The following is a 20,128-nucleotide window of genomic DNA, read 5'->3' on the forward strand; positions in this document are numbered from 1 at the left end:
TTTCTTTTTCCCCCCCCCCCCTCTTTTTTCCCCCCCCCCCCCCCCGGTGTGTGTATTTTGGGGGGGGGGGGTGCTGGGTTTTTCTTCTTCGAAGGGGATTTTGCGCCTCCGGGCGCCGGGGATTGGCTTCGCTTAGCAGTGTGCAATGGGGCAGAAGGGCTTCAAAAGGGCCATTCTTGTGGAGTAGAAAAACTTTCCGCTACCCGCCCGCCCGCTGAGCACATCCCCCTCCCGGCCCCCGTGTCCCTCGCCCCGGAGCAGAGCGGGATCCAGCGCTGCCACCGCCCGCGGCGCCACGGGAAGGGTCTCTCTGGGGGATGCGCCTTCGCATGCAGCCTTCTGCCCAGGATAACCCTCACGGGCAGCCTGGGAGGCTCAGCTGGAAGGATGCCCAGGGAAAGCCCCTCTGCTGCTGCTTCTCCTCCTGCCAGCTGTGGGGGCTCACATCAGCCCAAGGGCTCATCCCCAGGCCCTGCTGATGCGGAGATGCTGGAGGGCTTCAGGACTTTGTCTCCAAGGTGTCTCTGTGTAGGGGATAAAGCTGCTTTTGGCTCTTGCCTCCAAGTTGTTAAATAGGAGTTTTGTTTCTTCCTCGTAACCTGCATGTGTCTCAGGAATAGCATCAGAACAGCTCTGACTTGAGCCAAGCAGAGCAAAACTGGCCAGAGAAGTAGGCAGCTGATTTCCAGGCTGGAGCCATAGTCATGACATCAAAGTTACCAGGTTAACTTGGGCACTGTATCCCTCCAGCCTCTGCTGCCGTGGTACCTGGAGCTGAGGGCTGAGGCCCAGGGAAGGCAAGGGTAAATTGCTTGGAGTGCTCTCTGCCTGCCCTTAACTCTGCTTGTTAAGGACCAGCAGAAGTGGAGGGATCTGTTTGTCCGGACTCTCCAACTTTGCCTCTTAGAGACATCAAGCAGAATGCTAATGAGAGAGAAAGGGATGCCACCACTACGTGACTGTTGCCCGTACAAGTTCCCAGGAGAAACAGGGACTCAGGCTCTCCTCTAAGGTGTCTGCAACTGTAATGCCAGAAAGTCTCCGGCTGCTTGGCAGAAATCTTTGGCATCCTTCTCAGCTTTCAGTACTAGGAGACTGATAACATTTTGAAATTATAGTCTAGTCATTATGAATTCCTTTTGGTATAGATTATACTGAGCTACTCAATTTAGAATTGCAGCGGATGTCGTAAGGACTTCACTGTGGGGTTCAGCCCTAGTTAATTGGGACATGGTTTTATGGTCTCATCAGGAAGTTTTTAATCAATTAATTGACAAGGGAATAGTTGTCATTTCCATTTTGAAGGACTTTCCCCTTTCTTCACAGCTCAGCTAGACTATTCTTAAATAGTTGTGTGAACAGAAGTGGCCTTGTAGGAGCTCAGGTCTGTTCATACAAATTGAATTGAGACTGACACTGGTTTCAAGTGACCCACTTGCTAAGAAAAAAGATTCTGATATAGAAAGTCATCCAGCAGGCAGCAGTTTCTCTGGTCTATCACTGCCATCATGTTTCACCTGTACATTTTTCAAGACACATCTACTGTCATATATGTGTGTAGGTACACATATATTTGTATATGTGTTTCTGCCCACTATGGTAGTGTGGGCTGCTGTTGTCAGGGACTGATTTACTTTCTGAGTGTGTTGGTGTACAAATGTTTTCAGGGGGAAACATTTTGCGACTGTCCTTCCCGAAGAGCTGCAGGTTGCATCATGTACAGGGATATTATGCTCCCCCCTTCACTGCGGGGGCTCTGGCAGTGCTGTTCTGTTTCATGTTGTGCTTGCAGCCCCCTCACAGCACAGACTGAAGCTGGGCCCCAGCAGGACTTGGGTGCCCAGCAGGCTTGTCCCGGCTCAGCTGAAGCAATGGTGTGTGTTCAGAGGGAGCCCAAAGTGGGCCCGACCCATTGTCGCTGTGTGGAGGTTTTGGGTTCCCATCAGTGCTGGAGTTGGGAGTGGAATGGGCTTGGGGTGAAACTCTTCCTTTAGGGTACAGCATACATAGTTTTGCCTGCATGGAAGTTGCAGTGGATCCCAATGTGCTGCTTGTGAATTGCTATGTAACCCCAGTGCCCCGTCTGCACTCTGAGAGCAGCAGCTGTTGGCTTCCTGCTGGAGTTTCCATGCTGTGGCATGGGGATGCAACACACCTCTGCTTGTTTTCATTCTTGTGTGCTCTGGAAGTGCTGCTGTCAACCAACTTTTGCCTTTTGCCCAGGCAGAGGGGCAGTGTGAAGATCATACTTTGCCGTATCTGTGTGAGGACAGGAAAAACAAAAACAAAGCTCAAAATATTTGAAATCCTGGTAGGTGGAAAAACTGGAAAATTAAAGCATTGTCACCATCAAGTTTTTGTATTGCAGTGTACCTTATCCTGTCAGTCTCAATGTGGTTCCTTGTTTGTATCCTTATTTTGGTAGTGGTGTGGATATAATTGCAATGATGCTGTGGAGGAGAGAGAACTCCTGAGTTCTGTACGGGATTCTTCTGGGTGTTTGCAGCTTCTCTCAGGCTTGTCTGTGATTTTATATTGAGTGTGTGCACCACTGAACTGATGGCATTTTGCTCTGAATTCGCTGTATGCTAAGCCACAGGTACAGTAAGAATAATAAATGATAGTACAAGTTGTCCAAGTTTAACTCCATCAACATAAATTGTTTTACATCAGTGCTTATTTGGCTCATCAGTGATTTTAGGTACTCCCTGGACAGCTTGCTCTCCAGATCCACATTCATATCCAGACACTTGGAGCATGCTCTGCTCATTTGTAGTGACACAGTTCACATATTCTGTAATCTCTCCTCTGTACCTTGTTTCACTGATGGAGTCGGCAGGAGTTCCCCAGAGGAGAGCATAGGTGTAGCAAGACTGGCTTTGTCAAATGACTGATGAGGATGAAATCAGGAGTGTATCCAGTGTTACATTAAAATACAGGTGGGCCTCAGACTTTCTCTGACTCCAGTGGAGGTGAGTGAGGCCACACAAAGCTGTCCTGCATCTCCACAATCCTGAGCTCTTTTGGTCTTCAAGACAGAGAAGAGCGGCTGCAGCAAAAGTGGGTGCTGAAAAGGGTCCCTGGTTGCACTGAGTGCTGGACTGGCTGGGATGATCCAAGGAGGTGTAAACTGGCCCAAACCAGCACCCTGCCTGAAATAATTTTGACCATATAATAAGAGCCTAGACTATTGAGTCTGTTAATGGGTCCTGGCAGTACTTACCTGCATTGATGCAGGTAAGGATCCTGAGTGTCTTTCCACTGGCCCCTATAAAACTGGAGTAAAAGTTCATATGACCTGAAATTTTTCTCAGATCTCTTCTGCAAGATACACAAGTGAGATCTCTTGCATTTTTGCACCACTGAGGAATGTCATCAACGGTGTGGAAGTTGGCAGGTTTCCTAGCTCATGGAGATCCCAAACGTGTTGCTGATGCAGTGTGTCCTGACACTGTAGGTTTGGAGTCTCTACAGCTCCCTTAATGCCATGCTATAGACTAGGGGAAAAGAACTAGCAGAGATTTTGTGTGGAGCTAAAAGAGAGACCTGGCTTTAATGGAGAGAAGCAAGTCTCTAGGTGATGTCCATAATGAGCTTTTGGAATAGAGATGCTATTATTTTCCTTCCCTGGCACTTAACATTCCCTGGAATTATTTTACAGGCAGTGATGATATTCCCTTTCAGCCTCTGGTTTGTTAAATCAAGCAAGCACTCTTCTTTCTGTATCTGCTTGTACAACAGGTTGCGTACAGTGAACTCTGAATTTCTAGGAGTCAGTTTGCCAAGAAGTCGAATTTGAATCTGATTTTTGCTTTTGATGAATGAAGATGATAACAAATATATTGTTTTTTTTACAAGTGAGGCAGTAAAGGCATGACTAAGGTACCTTAAATTGCCAGTGTTCTATTCAGTCCAGAATGGGGCACCATAATAAAATTATTTTCTTCTTTTCATTTCACTTGGAGACTTTGCCCAAATGTCATGTTCATGCAAGAGGATATAGTTGATAGCCTCTGCCTTTCTCTTGTTGGCAGAGCTGTGGCTCCAGGTTAAAACTATCAGGGGTGCCAGCATCATTCCATGAGTGACCAGCATTTTGTTGCATGATGCTGTGATAGCCCGTGGCAATTGAATCATTATAAAGGAGGAATTTTAAAGTAATGAATGTGGATGTGGAGCCCAGAGCCAGATCCTCAGTGAGACCCACGGTGAGGAATGAACCCAGTGTCAGTTTCTTCGTACTGAGATTGATTCCTAGGGAGCTGAAAACAGCTGCCAAAAAAGATTCATGCAAGGAGGATGTTGGATTAATATAATTCAGTGAGATGGAGTCTGTATTATGTACAAATTACAAGAATATATAATACTATTAAGAGTATAATGCACCGGATGCTGAGACTGTTTCAGACTAATCTCTCGATGGAGTTACTGAGAATATATTTTGGAAGGGCTGAATAAAAAGCGAGGAAACAAAAATGGGAATTTAAACCAGGAAAAAAAATCAAATCAAATTAAAATATTGCTAAAAGTCCCTTGTTTCATATTTTTGTCTTGATTATATTTAGTACTGTTGGATAATAAAATACTTCACATCCACTCTAGATATGAAACCTCCTTTAAATTTCCTGTAGCTGAGTAGGACTTTATTCCTTTAACCAGAGGTCTTGAGGATTTTTTTGTATTTATTTTCTTCTGTGTGTGTTTGAATTTTCAAAAAAATGACTCAACAGCCATAGTATTTCTTTCTTCTGTGTTGCAGTTCATCTCTAGATGGATAAAACACAGGCTTTTCATTTACAGAATATGAAATAGCATACATGGGAAATTGTTAATAAGAAGAGCCGTGCTCTGAGAGAAAGCAGTAAGTGAAAGAGAATCTGTGAGGACTGGAAGAAAGGCTTGTCATTGTGTGATGCTGGTCTCTGTGAAAGAGTTTGGGAGGTGGTGAGGAGCTTCTGCCACTGGCAGGTGGGATATGCAAATCCCATCACAAGGCGAGATTAAGGAGAATAATGGAAGAGCTCTGACAGTTGCAGCTGGCATTCATGCAATATCGAGAGGCTATAAACTGTGTAAAGCAATCGGGTTATAGCTTTCTATCTTCTTAATACACTACTTTATAACAGAAAATGGGTTTCTCCCTTTCCTTCTGGCTTCAGATAAGACATTTGCATTTCCCTAACCTGGCGATCACGGTGAAGTCAGTCCAGAGGGGGAAGCCAGGAGGTCAGAAGTCCTTAATTCATTCTGGAGGGGTTAGAGACCCATTCAGCTGTGACACAGCTTTACATATGAAGGGCTGCAAGGTCAGCATTGGCCTTGGACAATCTCACATCCTCTGGGCCTTTCATACCACGTCAGAGTGAATACAACCCTCGTGTCATGCAGAGCTCCAGCCAGAGGAATGATACTGCCCTATTAAAGACTTCTTTCTTTGGAAAATGTTATTGTAGCTTGGCCTACAGAGCATTTTGTAGGTTCACATTGATTTTCCTTTGATTCCAAGGCTCCTGAGAAATAGCCCGCAACAAGCCCAAATCGTGAAAGTTTAAATGCAACATTTTTTTGTTTTGAATCAGGCAGCATTTTTGGAATGGATTTCCGATTCTTATATTCTACATTTTAAAATGATCCAGTGATGCAAAAACCTTGATTCGGTGTGCTGGACACCTGAGATGGCATTACCTCTGGCTGCTGCTTCACAGACTAAGGCCATCCTGTGGGAACTGTGTCCTACTTGATGTCCAGGCATGGGAATTGCACAGCATCTCAAACTGTTTTTGCCTATATTTAGGTAACTGCTGTTACCTTAAAAGCTGTGTGTACTGGATCCTGTGCATCCAGATGCAAAGCTGCATTCAGGTTTACATTTCCAAGGAGGAAAAAAAATTAAGACTGACACAAGGTGCTTTTTTTCCTCAATTATTTTTTTATACCTGGCCAGCAAACCAAAAAATCAATGACTCCCAGAGTTCTAATTGACATTTCTGTGTTAAATGAAAATGGACCTTGATTCCAATTCAAATGGCAGCACTGGGTGATAAAGTAATTATTTTGGAATTTTAAATGCATATAAAAGTTGATGCAGTAAAATGATTTTTGTGCCACTTGGAATTTTTTTTGGCTGTATCTTGAATCAAACAAAAGTTAATGTAAGAGCCCTTAATCCCTAATTCTCAGTGCTGGTAACACAATAACACTTTTACTTAGTACTGTACTTTTTCTCCTTGGGGAACATAAAAGAAAAGTACTTTCAGAAGGAGCAGGATATTTTAGGATATGTCCTAAAATGTAATTCCTTCCTTTTAGAGGGTCTGTAAGAACTTAATTTAACCTCCCTCGGTGTCCCTCAGTGGCGGGGCGTTCTCTTGTGCCTGCAGCCTGGCTGTTGGAGCTGCTCTGCGTTGCCCTGTGCTGCCATGCAGGCACAGCCTCAGGGCCCTGTGCTGAGGGGGGCTCAGTGCGGAGCAGGAGCTTCAGGAGACAGGTGGAGACGTAGATGGAGGAAGGAGGGAAGCCGCAGCTCTCTCAGCAGCTGAGGGGGGATGTCAGTGCCAAGCATCTCCACCCGAGCAGCCCGAACCAGGCCAGCCTCCCGCGTGCTCTGCCCGTGCTGTGTTTGGGGCAGAACTGCTGCTGCAGGGGCAGGGAGGTCAAGGCAGTCATGGGCCTTGTGATTTTTCTTTCCTGTTGGGAAAACTCCAGAGATAACCCCTTCATCTCATCTGGGCTTTTGGGGTGGAAGCTGTTTACTTACAAACGGGAAGCTGTTGATAATTTACACCAGGTCCCAGCCCAGTGTCAGTGCTCACATCCTGATTGTGTGAGGTTTGAGGTCACCTTTGATCGTGTAAGGACAGCAGTGCCGTGAGCTCTTGCAGGTAATTTTCATGCACTTCTTCAGGAAGAAGTGAAAAGCTCCTTAGAAAAATCTCAGGCTATATAGGTAACCCAACAAAGATATCCCATGTCATTTCCCAAATGTTTCTTTCCCCCCACCCCCATTCTCACCTCCCCCCACTGAATTTAAGGTGGAGAAAATAATTCAAGGGAAATATTTTATATAACAAATGTGGGCATGTTTTTATCTCCATAAATTTTCCCTGCTCAATATGTAATTTTCTTAGGTGCACTTTTTTTTTATTGGGAGGGGGATGAAGTAATCATAAAGTTCCTAACTCAGAAAGCAGTGAGAAATTCCTCACTAATGTGGAAATAGACACTGTTTAATCATTTGGACTTCTCCTGGAAAATTTTTCTTTTAACTACAAAGTATAATTTCAGTAGATGAAAGAGGTCATATGCTCCCTTTCTGTGTGTGTCACTGGGTCAGTTTAAATCTTTAGAAACAGCTTAATGTGCCCTGTCTTGGCCAAAAATTGTGCCAGTATCTTTCAACGAATATTCTCTGAAAACAAACGTAGGAAAGTGAATCCATTGACTATTCAAATGAATATTTGAGGATCTTATTAAGTATTTACTTATAGGTAAGTGTAAATATATTTTTCTGATGTAAAAAGAATACTTATGCTGAAAATCAAGCTCTGTCTGCCAAAGAACATGATATGAAAAATTAGTTTGCTTTCCACTGCTTTCAATTCAGTTTTCCAAGAAAAAAATACATTCCTGTAGATGAAAGATAAAATCTTTAAATTGATCATTATTGGAATCATAATCATATTTTGGAAATGGTTATCTGCAAATAAAAGTGAGATCTTCCTTTGATCAAAACTTTAGAATTTAATTTTTTTTATAGGACAGGCTAAACCGCTTATTAAGAGACACACCAGCAAAACAGGAGATACAGTATACTGAATTTCAAAATGCACAGGTCCATGGTGAAATGCCACCATGTTAGAGAAGTCTGGGGAGTGATTATTCCCTGGGATGTTAATGTGGCTGAGGATTGAACCATGGGGAGGGACTGCACTGTGGGAAATGAGCACTACACCTTCTCCACTTCATTTGTGTTCATGTTTCCACACACCCCCTCAATACATAAGAGTGACAGAACCTGGGCTGGAGATGAGATGAGAAGAGAATAGATCTGGCCTACATAGATCTGGACTTAGCCTGGATCCAGTGACCTCATGTCACTAAAGATGAGCTGATGAAGTTTAGTAGTAAATATTTAGGTTACTGTAACTGAAGGATGCTTTGATACAGATCTGTGTGTTTGTTTCAGTAACAAATGACTGTTTAATTGTGTATACTTGAAAACAAAACAAAACAAAAACCAAACTAAAATATTCTCCAGCTCATCTTTGGGACAAAAAGCTTCCAGTTTGGTGTTGCCATCCATTTTATTTTCAACTTTTGTAAGATGACATGTGATCTTTCTTTTTTCTCCAGAAACTTGTCATCCACTCCAAACCAGCTCATTTTAAACTTGTTAAAGGAGTGAATGTTGATTCCAGCTGTCTGATATCCTGGTCTGTACCCGTGGCTGTGGCCAGGGCATGATGGCAAGGCCCTGCCATCCTGCCTGTGATGGAGGGAGTTGGACCATGGCCTCTATGAGAGCCGAGGAGACCCAGCTCTGCACTCTTGTGCCATGCACCAGGCTCCTGGCATCTTTTTTCCCTCCCAAACACTGGGTTCAGCAATGGCTGAAATCCCTGTTTCTGTCATGATGCTGCAAGCTGGGATCCCATCAGAGGGACTCAGCAGCTCCCATAGCTCCCTCTCCCATGGGAACGTGAGTTCTTCCTCCCTGCAAATGTGTGCTGCATCCTCCTCCTCCTCCTCATCAGCCACCCACGGCCCTGTCTGTTGATGCTGTTGCCTGGCAGCCGCCCTGTGATGGACAGCTTGGAGGGGAGTGATGATTAAACAACCTGAACTGGCTTCTGAAAGCAGAGATCTCATTGTAATGTGACAGGCAGTGACAGCTCAGACAGCAACACATTCTGAGTGTGATTCCTGGAAAAAAAAAAAAAAAGGATAAACAGTAAACACACGAGGAGAGAGCCACACACACCTGTGTGTAGGTGTGCGAGCGCTGATGCTCTTCCTTGATGCAGAAGGGCTGGGGAAGGCAAGTGTTTCTGTCTTAATGGAGGGTGAATATAACCCTAATAAGTATCATGATGAACAGGTCAGCCCAAGAGCCAGGGCAGCCTGCACTGATGCTGTCAAACACGAGCTCCTTGCACAGCAATTAAACGGGATCCTGCAGGTGCTGGTAGCAGGGGGCTGCACGGCCAGCAGGAATAACACTCCTTCCAGAGGGGAACACCTGGAGGCCTCAGCATGAAGGTGGTGGTCCTGCTATGTCCACCTGCCACATCCCTTCCTGCCTGCCAGCTGGACAAGTACAGGCACAAGGATGCAGGCTGTCATTACAGTGTAAAAGTAAGTCTGTGCACAAGGTATAGATACAGGATGCAGTGAAGCAGTTAACGTTCATACTGATGGTTTGTCTGATCTGTGCATGGATTCAGAGGGAAAATGAATGTTTCTGGTGCTTCTCAGTTGCTTCTCAAGCTCTCCTTTTAGTTTTGTCCCATGCAGAATTGCTGCTGTCCTGTCCTGTTTGGGTTTTGCTCCCTTCCAGCCCTCCTCTGGAAGCAGCTCTGTCTTGGCAGTTTTATTGCACCGGTGTTTTCACCACAGCAAACAGCGGAGGTGCATTACTGCTGTAGTGCAAATGAACATCACATTTCTCTTAAAGCAGAGTTAACCAAAGAGATTCTGATTTTCCCTAGAACTTTTAAGGTAATGTTAAGTGTAATAAGAGTTTCCAGGAAATGTTTGTGCTCTGGATTATCTGCCTATGTTTTGATGGCTGTGCATGTCCTTTTTAAATTGCTGTCAGTGTCTGTCCTGGGTACAGCAGCACCAATTTTCTTCAGTGCTATTCCGTTCTTAAGGCAGGCTTATCAGTGAGGCTTTGAAGTGAAATAAGAAAACAAACCCCAAACTACTTTCCAAAGGTCCTTCCAAAAAGAGTTAAGAGATCACCAGTGTTCCTGTCAGACTGAAAGAGAAATGCACACACAAAGAGAAGAAAATTTCATTGCCTGCCTTTCTCTGTCCTTCCCATATCTCCTATCTCCATTGCATCTGGCACCCTCTCAGGATGAAGTAGTTGAGAAGAAATGTGGAGTCTGTGCCTTTTCCACTCACATAAATCAGTATTCATCTAAGCCAAGAACTGCTTTGAGGCAAGCAGAAGAAGAATCCATCTCTATTCCTTTCTGACACTGAGGTATTGAAAGGCCAGGCAGAAAGAGTAATTTCTGAGAAATCTTGCATTTGGCAAGGTGAATTTTGGTGTGAAACAAACTTTTATGATCAAGTAGGGGAAAGAAATACTTTGAGAAATTTTATGAGGAGCAGAGAATATTATACAAAAGAATCAGCATCTCATTATAAAATGTTACTCAGGAAACCTGCACTTAATCCTTCATATAGAGATCATTTTGTTTAAATAAGGACATATGTGGAGATTGTTGCTGGAGAGAGTTCAAAGAAGAGAAAAGATGTCTGTAATTTTGGGCTTCTGCTTAAATATATGGCATTGTGTGGTTGATGTCTGAACTGGGATGACACAAGACAAATTAAATTTTAACTCATTAGTAAATTTTCCTCCTAACAAGCTACTCAGATGATCCAGAAATACATTATGCAGTAGCAGCTGCTAGGAGATGAAAATATTTCATTGTAGCAATACATGGTATAATGAAGGATGGGGAATGAATGCAGTAGTGCAGTAAGGACAGAAGAAGATGGATGACACATAGTCTTAAATATTCACCTTCTGTGTTGAGTTTACACGGGACAGATGACGTCAGTAAATTGAAAACACCACTGAGACACATAAGTCATTAAATACTAATATTAGAGCCACTTGGGGAAAGAAGGTTGTCAGTTGTCAGAAGAATTTTCAGTTAGAAAATACAGTTAGTCAAAATCAGAAAATTTCTTGGAGTTATGTCATTTTCAGTGACATTTTCTACACTAAAATATCAACCAAAATTGTCTGCATTCTGAAAAGTGTCAAAGGCTGTGATGAGAAACCTTGCCAATTGACTCACTTTGGCACCAAGATAATGACAACATGGTGGACACATACCAAATATAAAAGAATAAGTGTAAAAGTTCCTTGTTCCTCTGTCCTCTTTGACCCTCACTTCTGGTAATGGCCCCTGTGTATCCTTGAGCCCTGTGTGTTCAAAACTGTATTTTTCTGTCCTGGAGAAATTTGGGCTCCATGTCTCTCCTCTTTGCTGAGTCTCAGTTGCATGGAGGGCATCACCACAGGAAATTTGCTGCTTCTTTGGGCACTGAAGGTGCTGCAGGGAGGCAAGTCTCAAAGGCTCAAATATTTTCCTTCCAGAACCAATTATGGGGATTTTATCACTGATAATCGTTGAAGTGTCCAGAGACACATCTCTATATGTGTTTGAAATTAATCTTTGATGTTCTGACATTATAGAGAGGAAATGCTTTGGTGTTATTGACAGGTGAAAAATATTTACTGATGATCATGGGAAATTTAATGATCTTGCCTTTCCCTCTTGGGACTGAAACCAAGCATTAGCCTGTCTGAATTCCTCAGAACAGAAATGCTAGCTTCTGACACATTCACATGGAGAATGTAGCTAGAAAGGTGGTTTTAAAATTAATCTTGGCAATATTTTGCTATAAGATGATCTTTATTGGCTGCTATAAAGTTACGGTGAAGGGAACTTGAATATCAGATATTGCTTTTTGTTCCTGAAACAGTCTTAGCTTTTACTGAGGATAGCTCTGTGGAAAATCAGAAGTGTGGCAGCTTCACCATTTGTTAACTAGAACAGAAACTCAAGGGGAGAATGAATTGCAAGAGAAACATTTTTGAAAGCCCAAATAGCTGTTTTTCCACCATTCTGACCCCTTCCCCTGCTGAGCAGATTGACAGCCGAGATCCCAAGGTGCTCAATTTCCACTCAAGCAGGAGCCTCCTGAAGGTGTTAATCGCTGGCAACGTTTTCGTGTGGAACAAGGAGATGTCTCCTCCCTGTTAATTGCAAGTGATGTACGATGTTTCTCTTTCAAGCACTGAAATGCTTTGAAGACAAATACTTGATTCCTGGTGTAAAGAACTGTTTCAGCCATGATGTGGGAGGCAGATCCAACCACCTCAATGCAGAAAGTGTCCCAAGGAATGCTCTGGAGAGCTTTAGTAGGAGTCAGGTAACTCCACTGCAGTGGTCCCACTCAGGGATGAGGTAGGGTGGGTGTTTGCTGCTGCTTTAAATGTTTGAACAGGCAGTAAGGAGCAGCAGAGACAGCGGCTTTACAGATCCATTGATTATGCCATCACTCCATTCAGCCAAGTAAAGTTTTTTGTGATTTAGACAATTAAAGTTAAAAAAAAAAAAAAAAAAGAATGATGAAGGAGATACAGATGGGCACAAACTCAGGAGATGAGCATTGATTTTAGGGTATGAAGAGAAGCAGAAGAAGGCAAGTTGAAGGAAGATGAGGGAAGCTCTCAGGCCCTGGAATGGGACCCATCTGTCTGCAATTTCCTGCCTTCTCAGGTGGAAGGAGTGATTAACAACCAGGAAGGGATATGAGGGATAAGTGTAGAGAGTTGAGGGTCTTTTGTAGAAGTTTGTGAAGCTATAAGTAGTCTGTTGAGGAAGAGTTTCTTCTAGCAGAGAAACAGAGCCATTGTTGTTGGTAAGCTTTGAAAAGCTGATGTTATCTCAATTGAAAGAAAACCCACTGTGGTCTGAAATGTTTTCTACCACTGAAGAAGCAGTGCTGGGGGAGAAGTGTGTTCTAACCAGGTAGGAAACCTTTCTGTTTGTGGGGCAATGTGAAGTGGAGAATGATAGAAGACCTAGTAAAACTGAGGGACGATAAGGCTAGAAAATTGTGTGCTGAGATGTTGCTTGGAAAATACAAGGATGGGGCAGCAAATGGAAGATGCTGTTGGAGCAGAATAATGTGATTGTGTTAGAAAGCTAAGTTTTTGGGATGTGGCCTAGAGAAATGAAAGAGCAGGCAGAGGGAAATTAGAAAGATGGCAAGGTTTGTGCATTGGGACAATGCAATCAGAATAATAGGTTTTAACAGTAGTTTAAGCTCCAGAGCTGGCTAAAAAGACACTCTAGAAGGAAAAGAACATTTCACTATTTTAGATGCAGATAGCTGGATTGATTTCATGCAAAGAGAAAAGCATGAGCTTTTTGAGAAAGAATAATGTTTTTTTTCTATTGGGGATTTTGGACTTAGGTGATGTAGAAGCACTGGCTGGCAACAAAAGACACAGACAGAGGATAAGAGTCAGGATAAAAGTAAAAAAGCTTGATTATGTCTTGGTAAAAGAGCTTGGTGGATGTGATAAGGGAACACACTGTCAGATATTAACATTGTTAGGCAAAATTTCATACTCAATGGGCAGAGATGCTGCTGGAGGGTGAGGTATAGATGAAAGAATTTACCTTTAGTTTTCCATGATGTGACTTTCCCTGCATACACTGGACTATTTTTTTCTCAGCAGTCTGAATGAGAGTCACCTTTCTTAGCCACCACCTGTAGAGGTTTGACATGAACCAGCCAGTCACTTGTGTCTGATGCATCTGGCTTAATTTTATTTCAAGGCTTAGAGTCAGAGCTGCATGCACACGAGGCCCTCTTCAGAGACGTAGGCAATTACACAAATTGGTGTGGAGACATTTTGCCAGAAGAGATGTATTTTGTTTACCTTCTTGAATTTGGCAGGGAATTGCCTTGCTACTTGAAGAGGTACAAGCTCTTCCAGCAGGAGAGATGCTGTCTCTGGGCTCAGAAAGAAGTGAAATACTTGGGGACAACAAAAGTCTGTAGACACAGCTTTTGTTTTCAAAAGGATGATGTAAGGAAAACCAAAAGCCTTTAGACCCTCCTGTATCTTTGTGATGAAAGTTAATATGGATAAGGGATCACCCTGTGCAGAGTGGGGAAATCCAGTGGTGCATTTTATTCCTTTTGAGTATGGAGACTTGGAAAGAGCTCTCCTGTGGCTGACAGTGCAGTCACAGCAGGATGTTTCCAGCCTGGCTTGGATTTGACACTTAGAGGTGCAGCGGGCTGTCACTGTTGAGCTAAGGAGGAGCAATGTCATACCTACTCTTGGTTTGCAGAAGGTTACCTGAACGACTTGTGTTTACCTTACCGTAGATTATGCCTTTAAAGGGTATTTTCTGCTTCAGGATGAAGAACTTTCAAGTGGACAGTTACTATAGGTGGGCTAATGTTTGCTACCTCTTTAAATTGGGTTAGTGTGAGATGTTTCGCTTAAAATCTTCAGATTTTTTTTTTTCCAGCTGAAGCTTTTGCATGCCTGCCCTGCAGAATCTTGGACAATGGCACTGCTTCCTTGTTGGGTTTTCTTTTTTTTTTAAGCTGGTGTTGGCAGCTGGTCTCAAAGGGATGATTTTAAATGGGCTGATGTGTTATAAAAGGCATAAAGAGGCAGCCTCTAGCACATCATATCCTGCACTTATCTCAAGGGGGCTGGGAGTCTCTGAGATGACCAAGAATTACAACAACACTTATCAGTGGCTGACTCTTGGCTTCTTTCAGAGGTGATTTCTCCCATTCCAATTGATTCTTTTTTTTTTTTTTTTAATGTTCCTCCTTCTCCTTTCCCCCATTCATTCCAACTTCTTTAACTTGTGAAAGTGAAACACGGCTTGGCTTCCTTCTTGTGAAGATCTGCCAACACCCACATTAACCCATAAGTACCTTCTTTCTAGCCAGTATTTTGGCAGGAGACCTTCTGTCTTCATAGTGCGTGGTTCCTTCTGGAGAGTAGAACTTGCACTGCTGTTCATAGTTCTACTTGAAAGATTTTTCAAATGTGTGCCTTGAGGTCAAAAGGGTTTTTTGGATTTTCTGCATGATTTGCCGCGAGATGTGAAAGGAAATCTGCCCTCAGATCTGCCACTCTTTTTGGCAGTTTCACCAAGGATGTGTTTGACTCTCTCTGGTTATCAGTGAGATCTGGTCCTGGTGTGCATTGCAGGCACTGAGAGTGGCCACTGGTGTTGGAGAATGATGGGAGAGCATCCCAACTGCCCCTTGCCCACCCGCTGCACCAGCACCACTCCTGTAGGTGCCATAGGACAAAGGATACTGCCAACCTGTCACCATGATATTTTTCTGAAAAATCCTCTTTGCCCAGGATTCTTCTCCTGGCAAGATGAGAAGCCTCAGAGGAAAAGAAAAGCAATATTATCTGATTGCTTCTCCCTGTGTCTTGCTGCTTTGGAATGTGGTCTTGACATTGTTTACCAACAGGTGCATCTTTGATTGGTTCCACGTGAATTGTGTTGACTTAATGACCAATCCCAGTCCAGTACACTGTGTCAGGACTCTGGTCCGTCATGAGTTTTTATTATTCATTCTTTTCTAGCCTTCTGATGTATCCTCTTCTCTGTACTTTAGTATAGTTTTAGGATATAATTTATTTTAATACAATATAATATCATAATATAAATCAGCCTTCTAAGAATATGGAGTCAGATTCATCTCTTCCCTCACGCTGGGACCCTCACAACCACAACACCAACCTTTGTGTAAGGAAAGGCCAAACCTTCACCCAGAAGGTGAAGGTGCTGGAGCTGTCACTGCAGCAAGGTTAAGGCGCAGTAGTTGCATGGGATGGTATCTTCTGCTGCATTCCGCTGAGATACCGCGCTTTCCTTGTGATTCTCCTCAGGTTGGGCGCTGTCTTGTTCATGGCAGGGCTTGGAACTTGTCCTGCCTTTTAATCCACTTCAGCATCCCCCTAACTTTCTAAATTAATTGGAAGTGTTCACTTTGGAATAGAAAAACAATATGTTAAGGTATGTGGGAGAAGTGCTTATTCTCAGCTCAGCCTTATCAGAAACAAAATGTTCCAGCATTCCCATCCATTATGTAAAGGGGAAGCATGAGGGGAACAATGTGGAAATGTTGACAAGAATTTTCCAGTTGATGGTATCCACTGCCCCTGAGCAGTGTTTGCCCTGGTATGTCCTTAAGCACAATGTGGGTCTGTCCACACAGCCACAGCTACCTGCAACCTGCTTTTGACACCATTCCTGTTCCCTCACACAGAAGGTAAATTGTAGCCAGGATGAAATATTTTTGCTAATTATAAAGCATTAAATGATCTTCATCTACCTTCTCCCCAATGAACAATGCAATTGAATTATCATTAGAGCTTGTACAGAACCTTTGATAACAATGGAGCCATTTGTATTAAATTCAAGCTTAAGTTTTCTTATTCCGTGAAGTCCCATCATTGTGTTGATTGTACTTTGAAGTCATAGCAGGCTTCCCTCTCCTGCTATTCGCCTAATTTATTTCAGCCCCAACACACAGCTCCTAAATTCTTGTTAAATTTGTTTCTGAACAAAAGGACTAAAACTCAGCGTGTCTTAAATGAAAGACATGAGGCAGTTATGGTTCCATTCATTTCCTCATATCTGTTTGCTGTATCTAGAGAGCTATTGTCATGTGTGCACTACTGGGAAATAATAATACTAATAAAAATAATAATTCTCCTAGGATTTGCTGTCAATAGAAACAATCTATAGAGAACGAAAACCTAGAGAGTGAGTGATTAAAGTTTAGCAGCAGAACTGAAAAATACTTTTTGAATGCAAAAAGAGGCTGAAGAAGACAGGAGGTAGAGGGATCTGCTTGGGTCTCTGAAGCCAGTGTGAGTTAGAATGCTGCTGTGAAGGGGTGGGAGCTTATGTGAGAACTCTGCCTCCTCATGGCTCTCCTGTCTTCCTCCTCTTTCCCCAGGAAACCTTTTCTTGCTTGGGGGTGTGCAACAGTTGAAATTTCGTCTCTTCCTTAAGCAGAGCTGGAGGAGCAATTTAAGAGCTTTGAGAGAAGTTTGGGTGAACTCAGTGTGTGTGAAAGGATTTCAAAAGCTGCTTGCCCGTGACTCTGGGCACTGTGTGTGGATGATAATGATAGTGTACGGTAGGTAGTTACTGCTGCCTTTATTCTTCTCAGATATCACAGATTTAACTGGCTTCTGAGAACTGACCTTCCCCAAAGAAAAAAAATTAAAAGTCTTGTAGGCACCCAATTTGAGACAGATCAGGGTCAGCACTGTACTTGGCCTTGTAGGAATTGTGCTTGTCTGGGTGAAGTGAGAATTTTTTTCAACCTAGATGAGTGAAAACCTACAGAATCCCGGGTTCACCAAAGAAGCCTGGTTATTTAAATCATTCTGTCTCTGTTAGTCTCCTCTCAGAGTGCAAAAGAGCTGGTAAAGTGGAATTAGTTTCCTTTCTCTGATAAAAGCAGATTAATTTAACACTGGCTAAAATTGCACCTATTTTCTCTTGGTAAATGAACCATAAGACACACTGTCAAAAGAGAGCCTTCCATAATGACTGTGGTTAATATTTCAGAACTTAAACTCAAGCATGAGAGAATCAGCAATATATGCTGTACATTAGCTTGATTTCTATTCACTCGCAGCTCAAGAGTATTCTTCTCTTCCCCCATGCTAATTTCAGAGTTCTGTAGAGCAAGGGATTTGCATCTGATTTTGTACTCAGGTATGTATGTATTTTTTATTGGGAAAGCTGTACTGTAGGCAGAAGTGAGGCAGGATAGTTCATGTGCTTGTGGTTCTAAGCTGGGGCTCAGGAAATCTCAGTTACCTGCTCTCCTGCAGAGTTCCTGTGCTTAGCAGAGAATCCCTATGCCTTGCGGCAGTTCAGTTCCTTGAATTGTAGAGTGAACATGAAAATCCTTTCCTTGCTTCTCATGGAATCCATCAGTTCTTGGGTTGTGGTGCACTAAAATACCCTCTTAAAATCCAGAGTTAGATGGGGAAGATCTCCGGGGGCTCACAGGCTGAGCTGTGCAAATCCAAATTCCCGTGTTATGAGGAGTACCACATGTACCAAGGCACATGCCTTGCTGGGTCTGCCGGTCTTCCTTTTTTCCCCTCTATATTTGTGCTCAGCACATTCATGTGGGGCAGTGAAGATATGCTGTCTGTGAATCTCAAGACTGCTCCTTTCCTGAGGTGCCAGGCAAAGGGTGAATTCAGCCTCAGGTTTTGCTCCCCTGCTGTCTGTTCTCTGCAGAGAGGCTCTCTGGCCAGATTGCTTGGGTGCTGTCTGTGAGTGCTGCTTCCTCTGCAGAGAACGTGCTTGGCTGGACGCAGTTTTCATTTGCTTTGTGTTCCACAGGGATGTTTTCTGCCTGATTCCTGCTCTCACTTTCCTAGAAGAAAACATTAAATTTCAGACCGTGGCACCTCTGCTGTTAAAACCACATCTGTGTCTGACTGCCCGGAGTCCCCCATTACTTGTCCTATTGCATAAACCAGTGCAGCCAAGTAAACAACATCGTGCTTAAAAATTACTTGAGCCTGTCTTTCTTCCTTATCATCTGCTTCAGCACTGTTTGGGATCTGGAACATTGGAGTAGCCCTTTTGGCTGACAAAGCCAGAAGTGAGAAAATACAGTGGGACTGTTACGGTTTTAAGACAGGCACTTTGGAATGTAGGTTGAGACAAACTATACAGAGAATGTAGGATAATGGTCTAGCCTAGGATGGGAAGTTGTAGGAGAAATGCAACAGCTCTGGTGTGCTAAAAACAAAAATAAGATGGTTGTATGCAGCCAAGGTGATAGTTTTCCTAAAAGCTCTTTGAAACAACTGAAATTTTTAACATTGCAATTATTATCAATAATTCTATATAATAATTATTTTAATTATTCTCAGTAATTTTATTCTGTTTGCAAATTGTTTTCTTGCTGTTTATCTTTTTTGTGCCAATTACAGAAGTGAATTTCTTTCTTAATTACCCAGTTCTCAAGCCCTGATGTAGATTTCTAACACTTTGAGGCATATATAAGCAGATCTTTGTTTATGCATTTGAGGGAAAAACAAACAAGGAAATTTGGAAAGTGGTTTTAACAACAACAGTCCTTTGTGAAAACATGCTGTTGATTGATAACTGTAGTGCTAAGCAACTGTTGTTTCTAGAACTTCGGTGTTGTATTCATTCCAGAGGAGTGACAGAAGATGGAAGCTGCTATTGCCACTGTTTTGCCTTGATAAGCCAGTTCACTTTTCCTCAAAAGCCTTTACCAGTTTCACACTTTTCATCCTTATTCACACGAGGAAAAGGGTGCTGCAAAGACTCAGGAAAGGTTTCAGGAACTTAACACTTACTGGAAAGAGATTAGAAAGCATGAGTAGCACTGCTGGGGTGAGCCAGGATTCTCATGTCACATCTTTATTATGGGAATCCCTAGGGCTCCTTCTGAGACTCTGTGCTTTGCTTTCTCTGCCCCATTTCACAGCTCTCACTGCAGCATTGCCACAAAAGAAGCTCACCTTTTTTATTTATGAATATCTGAGAGAGAAATTATTAGCACCATCTATTGGAGAAATAGAGATACTGGTTTCTTCACAGGTCTGAATATGCAGTGAGAATGTGCCTAGGCAACCTGCTTGTCTTTTAACTTACAGCAGCCTGGAGTCTGTGCTTGGGAGACTGTGCCTTGTTTCAAAATGTACCTTAAAGAAATGCAGTGAACCATTTAAAAGAGGGCAAGCAGACAAAGATTCAAATGTCAAAATGGTACCTTGGCTGTGGCAGGTTCTGTCACATCAATAGGACAAGGGCAATAGCTGAGAAACAATTTGCAGCTGAGGAGGTAGGCCTGTCCAGAGCCTAGAACCAATCTGGGCTAGCATGCCTGAGAAATTTGGGTGAAGAATGGGATATTTGACCTTCTTGATCTTTATAGGAGGAGGAAGACTCATATCACTCGAAGAAAAAGCAGAGGAAGTAGTGTTATTAGCAGAAGACTGACTTCAAGGAACATCTCCAAGTTGGAGAGTATTCATGATCTGGAGTAGTTTCAGGACAAGCATGGTTTGATGACTGTGACTTCTGACCAGAGCAGTGTCCTCTGTCACATGTTTCAGGTCATTTGCACATCTAGGCCTATTGAACTCGTACCTTTCATTTACTCTGCTGCATTATGGACCTCTTTCTGTTTCTCTAGTGCTCTTGCCTGTTGAATTTTTTGCTGTTCCCATATCTTTGGTCTTCCCTGGCTCCTCCTTCAGCAACAACTGATGTCTTGATGGGAGCACCATCCTGGCAGGCCA

The 20,128-nt window shown here is 43.0% G+C and overlaps 1 protein-coding gene across 1 annotated transcript in view; it reads left to right on the forward strand.

Moving 5' to 3' along the window:
* Positions 1 to 20,128, forward strand: part of SORCS1 (sortilin related VPS10 domain containing receptor 1) — a 258,603-nt gene that overhangs the window by 961 nt on the left and 237,514 nt on the right. The window lies entirely within an intron of this gene.

This window comes from Pyrgilauda ruficollis, unplaced genomic scaffold (genome assembly GCF_017590135.1).
Source record: "Pyrgilauda ruficollis isolate IOZ18807 unplaced genomic scaffold, ASM1759013v1 scaffold15, whole genome shotgun sequence".
In the NCBI taxonomy this organism is placed as follows: domain Eukaryota; kingdom Metazoa; phylum Chordata; class Aves; order Passeriformes; family Passeridae; genus Pyrgilauda; species Pyrgilauda ruficollis.